Raw genomic sequence first — 19006 nt, 5'->3', positions numbered from 1 at the left:
TTGTTCAGTTGAAATTCATAAACCTGTATCAAACTGTGTGCTCCGTGCCCACCTCGTGCTCCCTGCTGGGGGCAACAAGCGGACGGAAACGTAGTCATTTCTTTGGGAGTGCGCAGGCTGCGGGGAGTAACGGACCTGCATCCATGCAGCCAGAGGCAGTGCAGTAACCGCAGTAACGGAGGCCGTGTGAAGCACTGTGAGAACCCAGGTGGGCCGCAAACTCCCAAGGCCCATCCCTGCCCATGCTGGCCCAGGCCCACGAGCTGCAGGGCACCTGGCTACTGCCGTCTGATTTCAGTGTGTCTCTGCCTTTACTGCCCAGGGCGACGCCAGGACATGTGGTACGTATCTTGCCGAAATGATCCCCTGCTCTGCTGTTCCCGAGCGGGACCAGCCTGGCAAGCCCATCCAAAAGGGGCTGAGGGTTGTTTCGGAAGACTTACTGCTCGTGGTGCTAGGGACCCCATGGTGGTTCGTGATGATTTCATTTGTAGAATCTGGGGCACTATGTGCCTGTCCCCGATCTCCTGGTAACCTTCCTCCTGTTCTTGGTCACAGGACAATGTTTCAAGTGGTTTTGTGCTGACCTCCGAGTGTCCCCGCTGTCTCGGTCTGTGATCTGTCTGGATCCGGAGCTCAGTGGGCTTCCTGCTGTCTGTACGTCCCTCTTAGCTCTCTCTGGGTTGAAAATCGCTCTTCGTATGCCCTCCCTGTTGTGTTTTTCTTTCTTGGCTTCTCTGTTCCTAACATTTTTGCAAATGTAAACTCACTTTTAGCCTGTAGTCTCCTTTGTCTTCCGTGTCTTGGACCCTCCTTTAACTCTGGTCCTCTTCAGGGCGGCAGACTGGTCATGGCTGGTTTTCACCTCCTCCCCGTCCTCCGGTTACTGGGTTGCAACCCTGCAGTCCAGCATAAACAACTGTCGTCCGTAGTACAGTCTCTAGGAAACATGTCAACCATTTCTTCTTGGAGGGTCTCAATTTCATCTGAGACATGGGCTCTTCATTGTTTTCTCAGCCTTCTTTGCTGTGACATTGTCCCCAGGTAAGGTAGCAGTTTATCGGGACAACCGGGGACTTGGTAGCGGCCCTATGTTGAACAGCATGGCACGCCGATGCCGTGACTCCCTGCAGCAGTGCAGCCGTTCATATGGAAACTGGGACAGTCGTTAATAAGTGGTAATGCAGGAACTAACCGCATGCCTCCTGTACTCACGACTGCATGCCCACTTTTGCCCGCCCCGTTTACCTGCTACCAACACTGGACAAGACACGGGAAGTCCTGTACTTGGCCATGGATAGTGCTCGTCTGGGACGCGGGGGTGTGCCACTGTCTCTTCTTGGGATTCTGTCGCTTACCTGGCCCTCCTCTCGACTCATTTTTTTCTGTACACCTGTCAGCACTCCTAATTCAGGCTGATTTGTAACTTTGACTCTTTAGTATGGCTTGATTTCCAGTGATCAGTGATGAAAGAATTTAACTCTGTTTCTGTGTCCTTGGTAGAGACTTCCCAGGTACCCTACATCTACATTGTCCCATATAGTTCTGTGTATCTGACACTAAGGTATCCATCCCGATTTTTTAAAATAAAAGCATATATTTTTATTGAGTTTCTGAATACTCCTTTAGATTAGATACCGACAGACAAAATTCAGGATCGAAGCCTTTGAAGGCCTTTGATAACACATACGTGCAGAATGGTTCTGTAGCAAATCTACACGCGTTTAGTCTTATTAGGGTTACATCCTGTTGCCTCTGTCGCTGCGTCTTCCCCTGCAGATCATCACTAGGTAGTTCAGAAAGGTCAATGAAAAGACGCTACCGTGTAATTTTGATTTACAATTTTTTCAGTACCTGAGATTAAAAGTTTTTGTTTGCATCTGCTTTGTAATTTTCTCTTTGTGTCTGTGCTTTTGCTATTAAAAATGTGGCTATTTTTAGGCGCTAGTTATTCCAGGTGAATTTTCAGGTTGAAAAAGTCCCTGAGATGATGTGTTAGACTGACTAGTAATTTTGGAAAGACTGGAGATATATCTAGTCTTCCCATCTAGAAATGTGCTATTATACTTCATGTGTACAAACATTGTGTCTGTGTGTGTGATTTATACAAATTTTGAGATTTTTTTCAAGTTAGCATATTTTATTGCTATTGCATGGATTGTTAAGTGTTTTCAGTGTTGGAGTAAAAAGATATTTTAAAACATCTTAATTGTGTCTCTAATCAGCTATGGAAATCGTCAGTTCCACATTTTCCCGTTACTTCTCTGGCACTGTGGGTGCACCGCCTTCCTCTGTGAACGCGGCCGGGGTTGCCTCCTTCCCGGCGGCCAGGCCGCGGACGTTGGTTTCCTGCCTCTCTGTGCTCGCTAGAACTTGGAGAACAGCGCTCAACAGTTCTGGTGCTGGGGGAGGCACATTAATTTTTACATCCTCCACACCTCGTATAGTACTTGGCTTATAAAAGGCTCTCAGAAAGTGTTTGCTGGAGTGAATTTAGCTGTTAAAGAGCTTTGATTCTAGTTGGCCAACTGAAAACAATGTGCATAAATAACCACAGTACACAGTAAAAAGTTACACAGCATCATTAAAGCCTACAGATAATAAACTACTCTGGCTTTTTAGCGGGGAAAAAAGATTATGTACAAATGCATGAAGGGAATGGTTGTCATGCAGGACTTGAGACTAGATGGTATTGGATGATAGAAAGACGGGAAAGGAAGGAGAATCCCGCAGGGGGCGAGGCCTAGCGGAGGCGGAGCCCTTGGGAGATGGGGCAGGCTCAGGCGAACAGGTGAGCGGTTCATTTTGGCAGCTGTAAAGGCTCTACCCCTGGTGCACAAGCCGGAAAGGCTAGCAAGGGCGATGGGGCCGGACCGTCAGGAGCCCTCCGTGGCAGGCCAGGCTCCTTCACGGGTCTTCCCAAATGTTCTGTCATCATCAGACGCACGAGAACGCTGCTGTTTTCATGACACGTTGGGGTACACAGAGACCGCCTGCTGCTGGAGGCAGTGACAGGGGACAGGGACTGCCCGGGCCCACGAGGCCCCCGCCTGTGGTTGCAGGGCTTGAGCATAGGTCTCGTCCTTCTGGGCCCCTTCACGCAGGAAGAAGGGGAGGTTTCCTCAAGGCCTGTGTTCTCTCTCTCTCTCTCTCTCTCTCGGGTGTCAATGTCCAGCCGACTTGAGCTCTCTGCCAAGCCAACCACCTCCCACCTCTGTACACACAGCCGCTTCTTTACGTGTCCTCCTGGTCCCCGTTCCCAGTTCCAGCACCAAGAAGAGCACGCATTTCCTTTCCCTTCAGGGCCATGGCCTTTCATGGTAAGAAGAAACTGTGGTCTACCTGCGTCTCTCTTTTCCTTCCCAGATGGGGGTCACCAAGGAGAAACCCAGATTTCATGCGTGTGTATCATTGCACTGGCTCCACCCGACTTGCTTTGACCTTGTGATCTGTGTCGATGATTGTCACATCTCGGCACTAAGGCAGCTGAACTTGGACGTGGCATTCTCCCTTGCTTAGCTCTGGCCCCCCGGTCAGTGAGCACGCCTTCTCTGGTGGTTCCTTGGGGAGCTGGTGCATGGGCTCTGAAACAGTCACTCATCCGGTTGCTCCGTCATTTGACGATGTCACACGTCCATTAGCTGCCGCCTGAGCGAAGAGGGTGCTTCTCTGAGTGAGTGCTCAGTCTTCACATTTAACCCGTTAGCTGGTCGAGAGTGTAAGAATAGATGTTGGAGTGGTGTTTTAAAGCATATTTAATACTGACAATGGCTTAAAAACCTCACCGCTTGATTTTAAGCCTCAGAAGCCGTTCTATGTCATATATTTCACTTGGACGCTTTGGGGACTGCCGAAGCTACACTTTCAGTCCTGAAAGTTATTTGAAAAACTGGGTGTTTGATGATAATAGGGACTTGTTGTTGATTTCTTTTTTTTTTATTTTTCATTTTATTTTTTTAGATTTTATTTCTTTTTAGAGAGAGCGGAATGGAGGGAGAAAGAGGGGGAGAAAAACATCAATGTGTGGTTGCCTCTCATGTGGCCCCCACTGGGGACCTGGCCTGCAATCCAGGCACGTGCCCTGACTGGGAATCAAACCGGCGACCCTTTGGTTCGCAGCCTGTTCTCAATCCACTGAGCTACACCAGCCAGGGCTTGTTGCTGATTTCTTTTAGATGTCATGGTGGTATTTTGCTTGTTTTTTAAAAGAATTCTTATCATTTAGAGATAGATGTACAACAAAATACTTACAGATGAAATTATACACTCTCTGAGATTAGCTTCAAAATAATATAAAGGAGGGAGGAATTAGGATAAGGCTGGATTGGCCAGAATCAATGGCTGTCAAGGCTGAGAGATGGTGTTCGCCCTACCTCTCTCCATAACAACAAATGGAAATATCAGGAGTATAAGTCACCCTTTACTTAATGAACATCAGAAACTACAATACTCTCAAGAGGGTGAGTAAACTGTTACAACGTTGCATTAAGTCTGACTGCTGTGCCTTTAAAATTCCCTTTCCTTGCCTTTTTTCTTTCATAGTTGATCTCTGTTTTTCTTCTTCAAATTCTGAAGGTCTTGATTTAGTCTGTCTTGTAGCCATCTCTTCCTGCTCTTGCCCACGTGCCTGTCTCCGGTGGGTCCGCGGTTTCTCTGTCTCCCACATAAGGTTTACTACTTCTAATATGCCCTGAGCCGGGAGCCGGAAACGGGCCACATTTTTTTTTCCTAGGCAAGGTTTCAGTGTGTGCCGCTTTGGTGTCCAGCATGGGAACTGTAGGATGGTAGTTAGGGGACATCGCTGTTGGCTGCCCCGTGGCTCCTGGATTTTAGCTGTGCTCCGGGCGGGTGAGCCCCCCCAGGGCTCCTGAGTTGGGCCAGGGCCACGTCCACCTGGAGCAGCGCTGTACTCCTGGTGCCCAGCGCCGCCCAGGTGCACTGAAGCCCCTCGTGAATATCTGCTGGTTGACTGAGTGAGTGAACAGTATCAGTCAGATGACTGTTTTCAATTCTGCAAACGCGGACAGAGTGAAGACTATAAGCCAGTTCCTACATCAGCCCCCTGCAATGTCCAGCATAGGTGCCAGTTGTTTGTGCAGAGTGCTGGCAGCCCAGACGGGTCCTATGGGGCCAGACACAAGGACACACACACACAGGCCTCGGGCCCTGTTCTCTCGCCGGAGGGGCAGGCGGGGTGCTCTGTGATCACAAAGGGGGCACAGAGTGGCTTTGCAAATGTAAAGTTAAGGGAGACCTCACAGGTGATGTGTTTGGACCTAGACTTGAAATGTACAGAAGGCTGTCCCGGGCATGATGGGTACAGCAGGAAAAGAAACTGCCGGAGGACACAGCAGTGGTGCCCCGGTGTCCAGGCACTTGCTGGTCACACCAGGAGTATGTCTGGGGGTGGAGGGCCGGCTGTCAGGAAGGAGGGCGTGGGGTCAAGAGGGCTTTGCAGATTTGTACTCCGGGTGGTTTCCAGGCCCCAGGCAGGGAGTTCAGGAGGCCAGTTTGGAGAGGAGTGCATGGCAAGAATGAGTTTACTTGGGGACAAGTTGAGTGTAAAGTACCTGGGAAAACATCTGGAAGGGAACATAGGATAGCCTTGAAGAAGTGAGAGTACGGCATCGGTGCCAGGGAGAAAGTAGGTGAGAGCACGTGAACGGGCCGTTTTCAGGATGGCAGAGGGCGCTGGGACGGGTGCGTAACGACACTCCCCAGGACCCAGGAGTGCGTGCGCAGTGAGGAGAAAGAGTTCTGGGGGCGTCAGCAGAGCTCCTTCTGAACCGGGGCTCCAGGTACTGCAAGGGCAGAGACCTGGCCTTTATCCTTTAATGTTTTTAAAAAAATTTTATTGATTGATTTTAGAGAGAGAGAGTAAGGGAGGATGGAGAGAGACAGACAGACATCAGTTTGTTGTTCCAGGTATTGAGCACTCATTGGTTGATTCCTGCATGTGCCCTGACTGGGGATCGAACCTGCACCCATGGTGTATTGGGACGACGTCTAACCAGCTCAGCTAGCCGACCAGGGTGAGACCATGGCTTTTGTATTTTCTCATCTCTGTAGTGTAGCCCCAGTGCATCTCTGTAGCGTATCTCTGTAGCGTATCTGTACAGTGTATCTCTGTAGTATAGATGCTACTTGCTACAGAAATGATGCGTGGCCAGCAGGACCTAGGGAAGGTTGTTTTTACCCTTTTGTTCCACATTTTGGAAATTTTTGCCTGGCTAGAAATTCATTTTAACCTTGCATTAGTTATCTATCAGTGTGTAACCATTTACTATGAACTTAGAGACGTGAAAACAAAGCCGTCACGTTTTGCCGTGGTCGGAGAAGCATGGAATGGCCACGTGACCCCGCAAGTCCACCCCTATGCGTATGCTCAGGTGAACTGAAAACAAGTGTGCAAACAAAACCTGACACGCCTATAACTCACAGCACTCTGTTCCCAGTAACCAAAACGTGGAAACCGCCGAGATGTCCTCCGGTTGACCAGAGAGGGTGACCGGAATGTTCTACGCCCATGCAGTGGGTCTGATTGGCTGTACAAGGAGCCCCTTCTAAACACCTGTTCCTGTTTGGCGGATTTCAGTTCCTCGGGGATGGTTAGGCTGCGGCCTCAGTTCTGACAGGCTCCGGCCGGAGGATGCCCTCAGCCCCGTGTCACAGGTGCCTGTCCAGCACCGCAGTTGGCTTCATAAATTGTCCAAACCGAGAAGGCAGTAAACCACTATCAACACAGAAGTTACGGCCTGTGTTAACCTGGTCACGGGAGCAGCAGCCCAGCCCTGTGCCCTTCTGTCACTTAGAAGCTAAGCCCCAGGCCAGACCGCACTGAAGACATGATGCCAGGCGTCTGCACCAGGAGGCGGGTGGTGGGGAACCGTCCTGGGGGCTGCCGGCCCTCAGCACTGAAGGTGTCCGAGAGACTTTGGTTATTCCCGCGGGGATGACCCCATGCTCTTCCTGACGGCCTCCTTATGGAGACGCACACGCCTCTTACCCAGTGCCCCGGACCCCATGGCAGGCACAAACACAGAGAAACCGTGGCCCCTGACTTGATTGAAATACAAAATAGGGGTCAGTTTCTAATGCTTCCTACTTCTCTGCAGAAGCAGTCACCGAGGCATTGATTATTGACCAGGATATGTGCCCGTGGATTGGTTCGTGTACCAAGACTCTGTGTGTGTGTGTGTGTGTGTTACTGTATTGAATGAAGTTTATAGCAAGACCATCATTTTTCTGAGGAAGAGAGAAATCTTGATGGATACAAACCAAAAAATGGAGATGGGGTGGGGAATATATCTTTCCTCTCCAAACATTTTTTTCTGTGTGTGATCTAGCCACTTGTATATAGGAGGAAGTATTTAAAATAGCAACAAATCTACCCTAAATGTGTCAAAAATAATTTTTAAGGACACTGACCCTGTGTCAGAGTGGCATCCTTTACACATGCCAACCCTACGATTGTTTTCCCTAATGTAGAATAGGGCACAAGAGAACCAAAGTGTCCCCGTGGGTCAGCTGTGAAAATAAGCCCTACCCTGATACCAGAGCTTTCGGAAAAGTCAACATTTTGGAACCCTGCCGCATACCCAATCAGCGCTTCTTCTCCTGGAGTCTGTTTTCTGTCCTCGGGCAAATGCATTCTTTATCGATCCCCCATCTAAATGAAACGGAGACAGCAGGCTTAACATTGACTCTGCACTGTCTGCCTCTTTCTCTGGAGTGAGGTCTCCGTGGGAGGCTGCACTTGGACAGGAAGAGAGCTTGACCTCAGGCGGAGTGTCCGACTCCTTTGCCTTCCCTCCCGCGAGCACACCGATTCCTCGTCTTTCTGTGCTGTGCCACTCTGCGTGCCCCCCTGACCCCCAGTGCTGGAGACACATACACACTGGTATTTTCAAGTTAATTAAAGTCGGCTCCATTTTGAGAGCTCCACTTCTCTCCTGAGGTACCTGGAGACATCCCAAAGCATCGAGGACGGAAGGCCAGCAGTGACTGGTGTGGAGATGAGTCACACGTGGAGAAACCTGTCTAATGGAGTACGTGATGGCGTGGGCCAGTCTCATCTTAGTGTAACTGTGCAGAGAGGAGGCCTGGTCCCCTTAAGGTCTCATTGTAGGGAATCATTGGCTCTGGTTAAGAGCAGAGTGGCCCTGTCACCAGCGTCCCCTTGGCAGTGGCCGTTTCGAAGCACAGGGGAAGCTTACTTCAGAGAACAGATGAGAAGGGACTGTCCTGCTGTAGGAATGTGCTCAGAGAGTAAAGGAGTATTTCAGACCAAATTATGAAAGGAAGAGAGGAAGCGAGGAAGAGCACTGGAGACTACATGAAAATCCGAGACTGCTCGTACTCAAATGCAGGGTCAAATACTTGTCATATTCTTTTATTCACTTCTTAATTGACCCAATCAGTGAATATCAAGTGCCTGAGCTTGCAGAGACACCTGGACACACAGTGGGGAACGTGCCCAGCGAGGAAGATCTTGGGAATTTTGAACAAAGTTGATTAGGAGAGCTAGGGAGACGTACCTGGTGACATTGGTCTTCTTGCATGGAAGCTACAAGAACTCTGGGACAAAGTGGGTTATAAACAGCTGCGAGAATTCCTGAGAAAAAGAGCCCCTTTTGTGTGTCACTGTGTTTGCATTTTTCCTATTCTTCATCGACTCCGCTTTATCCAAAAGTAGCCCTGGATGGAAAAAATCTACAGACAGCACTTGCCTAGAAGCGCAGCCCGGCCCTAACTTCCTCAGCTCTCACTGTCGACGCCCATGAGCCACAGAAAACGTGCACCCGTGTTTGACCATCCCTGTTCCCATAACAAAAAGGAGGGAGAACACAGTGACAGCGGCCCTGAGTGCATGTGTGTGCATGGCACGTGTGTGCATGCCACATGTCAGCCTTGTTGACAGCATCACTCACACACATGAGACCAGTTTGTATTAGTGATCGATTTGGGGTTTTTTTAATGTAAAATATGAGTGTCGATGTCAAATCGGTTAACACGCCGTTTCTCTAACCATCTAGCTGAGGGCGTGTGCATGGGATGGGCATGCACACGCACCCACGTAGCGGGGACCTGCCTTGGGGGTCGGGCAGGTGCGGCATGCAAAGCACTGGGGCTGAGGGACACGAGATGTGACGCAAAGGGACTAGGAAAGAAGAAGGAGTCCACCCCACGTAAACCCGGGTTCGTTTTCCTAACATCGGCCGCACTGGACGTTGCTCAGGAACCTGCCCTCCTCGGCCCCTTCTAGTGCCTGGTGGACTTTTACTTCCAGACCGTGGGACACAGGTTAGTTCCGTAATTCACTGAGTGGCGTGGCCAGATATGACCATGGTAGTTCACACTCAGTGAGCAGGCAGAATGCTCCAAGGACTATGCCTGATGGGTTACCTCCTTTAATCCCTGTAACCCTATGGGGTGCCTGGGTATTATTGTTTTTCTCCCTTTTGTTGAGAGGGAAACTGAGGCCAGAACAACCAAGCTGAGCATCCAGGTCGGCAAGCTGACTGCGCAGAAATGGCTTTTGAACCCAGGGAGTCTGACTTCAGCGCCCGCGAGTCACTGCGCAGCAGAGCTAGCCTGCTGTCAGGCCTGAGCCGGCCCCGATGCACCACCCCTTTACCCAGGAGCGCTGTGTGCCAAATTCTGAAAAAAAAACGAAACCTTTCTGCCAGTTCTGGAATGTGTCTGACCCCTCAGCGGGCAGCTGCCCATCGTTACTTACGGTTTGCAAAGTGACTTGTCCGATGACAGAATTAAAATCATAGCATGAATTAGTTTAAACTAAACAGGGGCGTCGTTCACTGTTTTATGCTTATGCCTCAACATGGATCCTGGGTGTACTTCTGTGCTCAGTCGGGTGACAACCCGTGGAGCAAAGGCAGGGGTCCATGGGGAAAACCTTGAATCTCCCTTTGGGGGTGGCTGTGAGGAGCATCTCTGTCGGGAACAACACGGAGGACGGTAAAGGGAGGACGGGTGCATGTGGGTGGGATAAATATGGTGGACCAAGCAGGGTCCCCTTGCGGTCCTGTGACTCGAGTAGGCTGTGTGCTAATGACTGTTTGGGGGGCACGGGAGACCCGGCGGAGAAGCGGCAGTGAGGGTGCGAGACCGAGTCTCCCTTTGAGTGTCCAGGGTTACAATCTGTGAGCCCGATGACTCCGTACTGCTCTCGAGGACGAGACGTTCCATGGTGTTCGTGAATTTGTGTTCATCTAGAGCCTCATGTTACCCGGTCAGTTTTGGCGCACGGCTGAGAGGTTCAAGGTTACTAGAATGAGATGGCTAAATTTTCCTGAGTCTTCATAATCTCTTCTACATATTGAAGGCAGTGGCTGCCGTTCCAGAACCTCTCTGGGGTCTCAGGCCCTTCATTCTCTTACACGTTAGAGACCCCCAAAGGGCTTTTGTTCATGGGGCTGATGTATGTCCACACTTGCCGTGTCGTGAGTTAAAGCTTGTCAGTTAAGAAAACATTTTTAAGTTCCTGTAACAGTAACACTAAACCTTACGCATCAATGTAAAGACATGGTTTTATGAAAGTGAACAATTTCCAAAACAAAAATAGTTGAGAAGATTGGCAGATCTCTTTGATGTCTGACTTCATAGCAGATAGGATTCTCATATGTGCTTCTATGTTTAATCTGTTTTGGGGATGGAGTGAAAAAAATCCAGCCTCACAGAGATAGGACATTTGAAAAGGTGGGTATATCTTAATAGCCTTTTCAGACAACTGTTGACAGTGTTCTTCGATAGTCCACCAAAATTCTTCAACAAGGGGTGACTTCTTAAAGGTCACTTGCAGTGTGGACTCCGAGAGCCACGTTGGTGACCCTGTCGGGCTCGGGCGCTCTGTGGGCGGCCTTGCCCTCGGAGCGCGCTCTGTGTTTGTGTGTGGTTCTGCGCCGCTCTGCGGTCGTCCAGGGAATACCGATTCATGAGGTCCTGTAGGTCTTCTGTATGTTGTCATATGATATTGTAAACATGTATGTGTTAATATCAACACCAGTCTCGCCGCCGAGAAGCTGTCAAGACCCCAGGGGTGAAAACAAGTTGTCCAGAAGTCTAGTTTTGGCTTGAAAACGTGTTTTCGCACTGACAACAGATATTATCAATTCCTTTCCTTGAAGTTGCAGGCTTACATACTCATTTTTGAGAAATGTATGGGAGACACTCGGGCCCGAATAATCACGGCCTGTCAGCTGAAACTCCGAGTAAAACTGGAGTCCCGTGGAAGAAAAAGGACTTGTTTAGCTCACAGCTCACTTGCACAAGTTCTGTCCCTAAAACAACCACGGCTTTGGTCTGTAGCAAAAACGCTTTTCGTCTGCTTCGCGTTTCACCACACAGAATATTAAAAAAGACATGTTGAAGAGCTAGTTTAATAAAGCTAAGCATTTTTCCTGCTTTATGAGGTTCATTCTTAGGTGCAGCTGGCTTTTTTCCTCCCTGCACGTATGCGGTCGACTAGGATGCCGCGACTAGCAGGGGTGTCCAACCCGCGGCCTGTGGACCACATGCGTCCCAGGATGGTTGTGAATGCGGCCCGACACAAAATCGTAAATTCACTCAAAATATTAGGATATTGTTTTGCAATTACGTATTGCAGTGTATTGAATGTGTGGCCCAAGACAACTCTTCTTCCAGTGCGGCCCAGAGACGCCCAGAGGTCGGGAAGCCCATGAGCCTGACGCCAATGCCTCTGTCTGTGCTGAGTTACCTGCAGGGCGTTAGCTTTGCTTTGAATCTTCAGTGAGAATGTCTGCACGGCGAAAATAATAGATCACGTCTCAGCATAATTGTGACAATATTGTTGATCTCAGGGCCTCCTGAAGTAGGCGAAGCCGTTTCACTTTCACAGAGCAGTGGTGATGTCTGTGCTGCTCTCTTGTTCCTGAGCCGACAGCTGGTCACTGGCCTACACTCGACACTTACTTGCCCTTTAGGGAGGGGAGCTGAGGCGGATCCTACCCGTAACCCCGTGCTCATGGGCACCGGCCAGACTGATTGCCAACAGACAGTTCCCTGGGTTCTTAGTCGGGGGGCGTTCTTTAGCTACGGGTCCATGGTGCCTCAGTGCACCGGATGAGCGTGAGTGCTGGGAGTCGTGCCTGGCCTTCCACACCAGCCCCAGCCAACCATGGTGGGAGGCAGGCGGTACAGGCCCCACGGCTCATCCCAGTGGTTGGCTCCTGGTCCCTGCACGAACAAGCCCAGGAAGCCAGGGTGGCAGCTGGCTGCGGGACCCTCCCCCTGCGGGCTCTCTGTCGCCGCCTCACTGCCAGCTTGATGGTGCTCCTTCCACCTTCACCGTCCCATGCACTGCTTGCCCTGGGAGTCCGAGAGAAGGCCTGTCTTAGGGGCTTCCTCCTTTCCCTTCCCCGCAGCACTTTCTCACGGGACCCCCGAGTAAAGACATCTTTCACAAGCTGTGCAGTCAGCCATGTGTCCAGGCGTGGGGAGGGCGCCTGTGTTTCCCTGTCAGAGGTTTACCAAGTCTGGAGATGGGGCGGTAGCACTGTCCCACGAGCACAAACAGGTGGTGGGGGGGGATGTGCAGGGCCGCCCTGGCAGTGCCACGGGGCTGAAATAGCCCCCCATGCCTGCCGCCTCCTGCCCAGACATGGCCTGCCCTCCACAGCCACCCAGGCTGTCTCCGCGTGAGCTGCCTGCGTGTCCCCAGCTCGGACTCCACACTCCATCTCACTGTCTTCACTGCACCCCACGCCCACCTGCTCGCTTCCTGCTCGACTTGGCACCCAGCTGCGTGCTCCCTGTTGGAAAGCCTTTCTCCTCTTCTCCCCTGAAGCCTCCTTTAAAGCCTGCAGACCTGTCCCTTAGATATATCTGCTCATTCACGGAGAGCGTTCTGTTGCTTCCCATTGCGTCGGAGCCCCTTCTCTCCCGGGGAGGCAGCGCCGTGCTCTGTGAAAGAACATGGTCTCTGGGATCAGACAGGGCAGACTTGGAACCCTGCACCTGCCCCTTTCTACCTGACTGTGGGGCAAAGAATGTCTCCTCTCTGTCCCAGTTTCCTCATCCATCCAATGGGGACAGGCGTGCTGGGAGGTTGAATGAGAGGTTGTATAGCCACACCCGACAAGGTCAGTGCTGCGTGGATGTTGGTGGGATGGCAGGGGACAACTGTGTGTTTGCCGTCTCTCATTTCCCACGTGGCTGTTCCCGGCATCTCCCTCAGAGTCTGAGGATGTTGGGACCGTCCAGCCAGCAGCCCACACCCTGTTCAGGGGCGGCTCTGCTTCCGTCATGCCTGGCAAAGTCCTGTTTTTCATAAGAGCTCACTGGTTCCCTTGGTTTGAACAATTCTTTCACTTTCTAAAGTGTGTTCTGACTCTTCGGAAGACAAGACAGGGTAACGCACCTCCCTTCAGGGGGCTTGACTTTCCCTCTTCACGTTTGGATACCTCGTGCTGACCGTTCAGGGAGGCTCAGTTCAGCGTGAGGGGCCTGCCTTCCCGTGCGTGCGTGCATGGGGTGGGGGGTCGATGGGAAAAGTTTGAGTTTAGATACGTATGTCTTAGTCCTTCTGAGTTCGTAGCATTTCAGTTTTAAAAGAGATTGAGTCTGTTGTGCAGAAGATGTAAAGAATCAAAGGAACCACTGATCCGAGAGACAGAGTCCACAGACAGGAGGAATAAAAACGAATTTGAAATGATTACTTTTACCTCACGCCCCTTTCCTTCTCCCGCTCCTCAAACATTTCTTCCCCTGCTGGAAACCACTCCTCCTAGAGCAGTGCCATGGGGCATACCTCTTCCAGGGTGCTCTTCCAGGGTGCGTCCTGCGCTGTGATTTGACGGCCGTTCATCATTCAGGTGCTCGCAGTTGGCTCCATGTATAGGTCTCCAATCCCATCACATTTTCCGGACGGAGATGATTCTCAGTGTCTTTCATTTTCTCATGACTGCGGTTAAAGGGTGGAAGGAGGGGATAACCTGGACTCCTCCCACCTCTGGCTGCCCTCTCAGCACAATGCCCGTGATGGAGACCCTCTCCCTGGTTGGCGTTTCTGGACAGGGCCCGCAGCTGCCCCTCCACCAGTAAGGCTGAGCACTGTTTCTTCTAGAGGTAAGGTTCGATCACCTCCTGTCCTTTGGCTTCTCGCAGTCAGTCATGTGAGCAGTGAGCCTGGGAAATAGCTGGAGACACTGTCCAGTAGAGCAACCGCTAGGCACGTGTGCCGTTTCACCTTTATGTGAATTCAGAAGAAATGAAGTAAACTCAGTTCTTCCGTTGCCCTGGCCACATTCCAAGCACCCAGTAGCTGTGAGAGGCTGGTAGCTACCCTGTGGAAAAGCACAGACATGGCGTTTGCACCCAGGACGTTTGCTTGGACTCCCCTGGACAACTGGAGGTCAGCTTTTTCACAGGAACAAGGTCAAGCACCTGTTTTTATTGCCACCTCCTCCACATGCCTATTCGTCCTTCCCTTGTTGGGCCCATCTTTCAAAGGGCAGCCACTTTAAGGGACTTATCAGAGCCTTTTAAGTTAACATGAGGGAAATAAGCTTCTTTGGGGCTGCACATAATGAAATAATCTTCAACTGGCTTGCATGGTGGTCGTGTCCTGGGTTTGCAGGGTAAGGAGTCCTTACTGTGCCGGGCTTGGTTCTGCAGCTCCACACGTTCGCGGGGCCCCGGGCTCTGTCTTCACCTTCAGTGCGTTGCAGATCCCTTTCAAGGTTGTCAGAAGGCCGAGGCTGTTCAGAGAACCCCCTATGCCCTCCTGAAATCCAAAAGCTAGACAGACGAGGAAGGAGGTTCTCTTCGGGCATCTTTCTTCTAACTGAGGAGCACGATTTTTTCCTAGTAGGCCTCAGGGAACCCCCATTGGCCAGAACCTAGTGCAATGCCTGCGTGATTTCAGAGGGGCTGTGACATGAGGCCAGCCCTGCTGGGAGCGAGTGTGAGCACTAGGAAAGCTGATGTCGCGGTCCATTTCCTTCTGTGTACGCAGCGCCTGGGGTGGCGCCAGGTGCTTGGTGAATGTCTGTTGGATGGATGGGTAGGTGGGTGGGAGGACAGATGGATAGATGAGAGCATGTGACTGGAGTCTCTGCAGAGCCACAGACATGGCCCTGCACCCCGAGGATGTTCGAGGCTCCTGTCTTCTCTCTCTGCTCCACTGAGGTCAGCACCTTGCGCCAGGCTGTCGTCGGGGGGGCAACTGGCTCCCCATGTGAACACTTGGATTCCCGGGGGTTGCTCATGACTTTGGAAAGGCAGTTTCAGACCATGTGTGATTGGGACATTTGGCAACACCCTCCACCCAGTGTCCCTACTGGTAAGACTACCCCCTTGTGTTTTATGTGTGACCTTTTTGTCTAACTGTTGTGATGGGAGGGGTGCCGAGCGCACAGCTGTGCACCATGAGAACGAGGGTGGCTGCCGACTGCTGTCAGAAGGATGTTCCTTGCCTGCTATTCCTTCTGGGTTTGGTTTATGGGGTGGGAATGTTGGGATGTGGCATCCCATGGTTGTTCCTGATTTTCCCAGTTAGACGCACCCCTCACAGCACCTGGCACTGGGCTGCTGATGCATCCATTTCTCATTGTAATGTGGTGACTCACAAAGTCCCCTCCCCTAAACTGGATGTGTGTCACCCTCATCCCGAGGCGGGTCTCCTTGGCCCCAGTCTGGGTTTGGGCTGTGCAGAACTGGAGTGTGGAGTCCCACGCTCCGCGTTTGTGACGCAAGTTAGAGATGCCAAGACCGGGCATGACTGGCTACATAGCAGGAAGTTAAACAAGAGGGACTTTTCTGAGGAACAGTAATGCGTCATTCATATGCCATGTAAGGGACAGCTTAAAAAGTGACAGTATTTCTCTTTGCGTCTGTTTCATCTACCAACACAGTCATTGGACTTCACTGTCATTTTGTCTCATTATGTTCAGGTCCCTTATTTGCTCCTAAATGTGGCAGATGAAAATAGAGTTTTGTGTTGAAAGAGATGACCTCACAATTTGCGTTTCCAGTACGTCCCACGTATTTCCAACGGACAAGTGCCCTTAACACAGGCCGCCAGCATCTTGTCCTTGGACCCCACTCCCTGGATGCCCTCCCCCTCGGATGGGTCTGCAGGCCTCATTGTAATTAGAATTACTGGAACCAAGAAGAAAAATGGCTTCTAAATATATCTCATAGGTCTCTGACTCGTTTACAATAGGTACTTAATAATACCTACCATTTGTTGAATTAATTGGCTGGGACATCCTTTGGACTTGTTCCCACCTGGAGCATTAATATACACAGGCACATAGGTGTCTCTCATTCGCACAGGTTCCTTTTTCCCTGATGGCCTTTGTGGTAGTAGAATTCATTATTCAGCTCCATCATCTTTCTGCTCAACGATCCTTCCATGTTGGTCCCATTAAAACCTAAGTGTACTTTTAGGTGTGCCGCCCTGGGCACGTGATGTGATTGTTTGGAGGCTTGGTTTCCTTATCGATAAAATGAGAGTGAAAACGGCACCGACCTTGTAGACTGTCTTGAACAAATGCATTGATCCGTGTGAAACACTTAGCACAACTGACGATTATTGCAAAGCCACATGTGGTCGGGCAGCCGTGGCCGCCTGTGGATGCGGAAGGTGGGCTGTGAGCATTTAATGAGCTCTGTGGAGTTTACAGCAAAGCCTGTTGCATGTATTTTTGTTATGTGGAAATTGGGGGCTTCACGTCCTGTTAGGGGAATTGTAATAATCTTATGTGTGGGTACTTTTGCAGACAATATTTCTGTGGCCTTGGACGTTTGCCACCAGGTCCCACTGTCTTGACTCTTGCTGCTGGAGCTGGGGGCAGCCGTTGAGCATACGTGCTCTGTCTGTGTGTTGCCTGCAGCAGATGTTGATGGTGGCCCGTGCCAGCCCCTTGGCTGGGCCGGGCGTCCATCTCCCAGCTGCTGATGACTCACACCTGTGCCCTTCTCCAGAGCCGGCTCTTGGCTGATGGTACCCGCCTCCACCCTATGTATTTGGGAGGTTCTGAGATCCACTCTTGCGGCTCCCCAGGGGGCTTGTAGGTGGGGACTGTGCAGGGCCTGACCGCCTAGCCCCCTTGCTGTGGCCTGGACCAGTCCTCCGGTTTGGGCCATGCTGCGGGGCTCCTTGTGGCATCCAGCCGCACCAGATTCCTGACACCACGTCTTTGCTCAGCTCCTTCCCCCACCCCAGCGTGAATGCTGTCACCCGTCTCTCCTGACAGCACCCTGCCTGTCGTCACACGCAGAGGAAATGTCATCTGACGCGCCGCCCGTGAGGTCCTGACCTGCGGTGCTGGACTCCTTAGTCCCAATCCCACCTGTTGTTCTCCCAGTCCCACCACTGCCTATGCAGCCAATTGCCTGCATTGCGTTGCCTTGGGCTGACATTTCTTCTCTCTCTTTTGTTTTTGATTCACTTTGTTTTCTTGGTTGGACCTTGCCCGATAGGCATCAGCCCTGCTCCCATCTCGTGTCTTTGCACATTGAAGCTTCCTCAACATCAATGCCTTGGTCTTCTTATGTCCCCATGGGTTTCAGAATAGCACCCTGGCCATCGGGAAGTTAGCCTCAAAGCTGGAGTCGGTCACATCTGCCCCTCACGGTTGCTGTAAGGTCCCGTGAGCTGTTCTTTTGAAAACACTTAGCACTGTGCCTGGAATGTAGAAAGTGCTTAGTCAGTGGTAGCTGTTGATACTGCTGTCCCTCACCTAAGGGACCCGCCCACCGTGGATGAGAGGTGGCTTCCTTGCTCCCAGAGCCCCTGATGGGGACCTCTCGCCCGGCACTTCCTTATGCAGGGTGGAGGTCTGCACTTTCCCAGACAGCCAGAAGCTGCTCCCTGTCGTCTGGGGGTGCTGGCTCACAGGGGAAGACAAGACGTATGTATTAGGATAACATACATATGTAGCCTTTGCTGATGTCCACAGTGAAAATACCCCAACCCCGTCCAAAGTCAAGCTGCTGGACACGATGTCCCCAAGCACAGGGTTGGGAAGAGCACACGGCTGGCTGTTGGCCACTCAGCACACCCCACCCCCCCTCCCACTCTTGGTATCTGTAGTATTGGGTTGGCCAAATAGTCCATATGGTTTTCTCCATAAAATAAAAGACGCATTTTTCATTTTCACCAATAACTTTGTTGACTTGGATATTCTGAATATGTTGGCTCTCTACTGCCTGGTAGAATGTTGATTGTTCTCAATTAGTGTCTCAATGGGATCGCTACCAACTTCAACTGGTCTACCCGACCATGGAGCATCGTCCAGCAAGCAATCTCCCGCATGAAACTTCACAAACCGCTTTGGACACATTCGATCAGTCACAGCACCTTCTCCATACACTGCACAAAGCTTGTTTTACATTTCAGTTGCATTTTTACCTTTCTTTTCTTTTTTTAAAAAGAGTTTATTTATTTATTTTTAGAGAGAGGGGAAGGGAAGGAGAAAGAGAAGGAGGGAAACATCAAGGTGTGGTTGCCTCTTTCATACCCCTAACTGGGGACCCGGCCTGCAACCCAGGCATGTGCCCTGACTGGGAATCGAATTGAGACCTTTTGGTTTGCAGCCCGTGCTCAACCCACTGAGCCACACCAGCCGGGGCACATTTTTACCTTTCTTAAAATAGTAAAGCATAATATGCCAAAAATGTTGCATGTTTTCTTCCATCTTCAGTATGAAAATGGCTACACAAAAATTCACCAATTTTGATGTTTTTTTTAACGCATGCTGCTATGACAGCTGTCACAATACAATCTAACAAAATTGTTTTGAATTAAGTTAAAGACAACTAAGTGCTACTAGAGCCATCTTACGGAAAAAGCCAAACAAAATTTTTGGTCAGCCCAATGCTTGGCCCAGTGCGTCCAGCCAGGACTGAGATGTTCAGTGGTGACTCAGGTGTAGCTACTACGTGGTAAAGATGTGGTCAGATGCACTGGATTGGGGAAATACCTCGATAACCTAATTTTGTTATATAAGCAAAGTTAGAG

General features: G+C 50.8%; 1 protein-coding gene across 1 annotated transcript in view; it reads left to right on the top strand.

Moving 5' to 3' along the window:
* The window catches only part of ARL15 (ARF like GTPase 15), a 327323-nt gene that overhangs the window by 142000 nt on the left and 166317 nt on the right, over positions 1-19006 (top strand). The gene's annotated exons all lie outside the window — the stretch shown is intronic.

This window comes from Desmodus rotundus, chromosome 1 (genome assembly GCF_022682495.2).
Source record: "Desmodus rotundus isolate HL8 chromosome 1, HLdesRot8A.1, whole genome shotgun sequence".
Classification (NCBI taxonomy): domain Eukaryota; kingdom Metazoa; phylum Chordata; class Mammalia; order Chiroptera; family Phyllostomidae; genus Desmodus; species Desmodus rotundus.
The sequence above is the reverse complement of the archived record's forward strand: the minus strand, read 5'-3'. Positions and strand labels throughout refer to the sequence as shown.